Source organism: Cryptomeria japonica, unplaced genomic scaffold (assembly GCF_030272615.1).
Source record: "Cryptomeria japonica unplaced genomic scaffold, Sugi_1.0 HiC_scaffold_196, whole genome shotgun sequence".
Lineage (NCBI taxonomy): Eukaryota > Viridiplantae > Streptophyta > Pinopsida > Cupressales > Cupressaceae > Cryptomeria > Cryptomeria japonica.
Window position 1 is genome coordinate 266,959 of NW_026729018.1, and position 2,367 is coordinate 269,325.

Consider the following 2,367-nt stretch of genomic DNA (forward strand, 5'->3'; position numbering starts at 1 on the left):
AGATGGCCCCAACGGCTAGACGGAAGAGGCTGCAGGGCCGCCTCGGAATGGTCCAAGCATCGGATGCGCTTGGGGCGACTACCACTGCCAACCCCTTATCCCGCGATGCGTCCGATACACAGATAGTTCCAAGGCGGCCGAGGAGCCTCACAGCATAGCAATCAGGGTGCGAGGCGAGGGATGCGGCGAGAAAGCCCCAACGGCTAGAGGGAAGAGGCTTCAGGTCCGCCTCGGAATGGTCCAAGCATCGGACGCGCTTGGGGCGACTACCAGTGACAACCCCTTATCCCGCGACGCGTCCGATACACAGATAGTTCCAAGGCGGCCGAGGAGCCTCACCGCATAGCAATCGGGGGTGCGAGGCGAGGGGATGCGGCGAGAAGGACCCAACGGCTACACGGAAGAGGCTTCGGGGCCGCCTCGGAATGGTCCAAGCATCGGACGCGCTTGGGGCGACTACCAGTGACAACCCCCTTATCCCGCGACGCGTCCGATACACAGATAGTTCCAAGGCGGCCGAGGAGCCTCACCGCATAGCAATCGGGGTGCGAGGCGAGGGATGCGGCGAGATGGACCCAACGGCTAACACGGAAGAGGCTTCGGGGCCGCCTCGGAATGGTCCCAAGCATCGGACGCGCTTGGGGCGACTACCAGTGACAACCCCTTATCCCGCGACGCGTCCGATACACAGATAGTTCCAAGGCGGCCGAGGAGCCTCACCGCATAGCAATCGGGGGTGCGAGGCGAGGGATGCGGCGAGAAGGACCCAACGGCTAGACGGAAGAGGCTTCGGGTCCGCCTCGGAATGGTCCAAGCATCGGACGCGCTTGGGGCGACTACCAGTGACAACCCTTATCCCGCGACGCGTCCGATACACAGATAGTTCCAAGGCGGCCGAGGAGCCTCACCGCATAGACAATCGGGGTGCGAGGCGAGGGATGCGGCGAGAAGGACCCAACGGCTAGACGAAAGAGGCTTCGGGTCCGCCTCGGAATGGTCCAAGCATCGGACGCGCTTGGGGCGACTACCAGTGACAACCCCTTATCCCGCGACGCGTCCGATACACAGATAGTTCCAAGGCGGCCGAGGAGCCTCACCGCATAGCAATCGGGGGTGCGAGGCGAGGGATGCGGCGAGAAGGACCCAACGGCTAGACGGAAGAGGCTTCGGGTCCGCCTCGGAATGGTCCTAGCATCGGACGCGCTTGGGGCGACTACCAGTGACCAACCCCTTATCCCGCGACGCGTCCGATACACAGATAGTTCCGAGGCGGCCGAGGAGCCTCACCGCATAGCAATCGGGGGTGCGAGGCGAAGGATGCGGCGAGAAGGACCCAACGGCTAGACGGAAGAGGCTTCGGGTCCGCCTCGGAATGGTCTAAGCATCGGACGCGCTTGGGGCGACTACCAGTGACAACCCCTTATCCGCGACGCGTCCGATACACAGATAGTTCCAAGGCGGCCGAGGAGCCTCACCGCATAGCAATCGGGGTGCGAGGCGAGGGATGCGGCGAGAAGGACCCACGGCTAGACGGAAGAGGCTTCTGGGCCGCCTCGGAATGGTCCAAGCATCGAACGCGCTTGGGGCGACTACCAGGACAACCCCTTATCCCGCGACGCGTCCGATACACAGATAGTTCCGAGGCGGCCGAGGAGCCTCACCGCATAGCAATCGGGGTGCGAGGCGAGGGATGCGGCGAGAAGGACCCAACGGCTAGACGGAAGAGGGCTTCAGGGCCGCCTCGGAATGGTCCAAGCATCGGACGCGCTTGGGGCGACTACCAGTGACAACCCCTTATCCCGCGACGCGTCCGATACACAGATAGTTCCGAGGCGGCCGAGGAGCCTCACCGCATAGCAATCGGGGGTGCGAGGCGAGGGATGCGGCGAGAAGGACCCAACGGCTAGACGGAAGAGGCTTCAGGGGCCGCCTCGGAATGGTCCAAGCATCGGACGCGCTTGGGGCGACTACCAATGACAACCCCTTATCCCGCGACGCGTCCGATACACAGATAGTTCCGAGGCGGCCCGAGGAGCCTCACCGCATAGCAATCGGGGTGCGAGGCGAGGGATGCGGCGAGAAGGACCCAACGGCTAGACGGAAGAGGCTTCAGGGCCGCCTCGGAATGGTCCAAGCATCGGACGCGCTTGGGGCGACTACCAGTGACAACCCCTTATCCCGCGACGCGTCCGATACACAGATAGTTCCGAGCGGCCGAGGAGCCTCACCGCATAGCAATCGGGGTGCGAGGCGAGGGATGCGGCGAGAAGGACCCAACGGCTAGACGGAAGAGGCTTCAGGGCCGCCTCGGAATGGTCCAAGCATCGGACGCGCTTGGGGCGACTACCGTTGCCAACCCCTTATCCC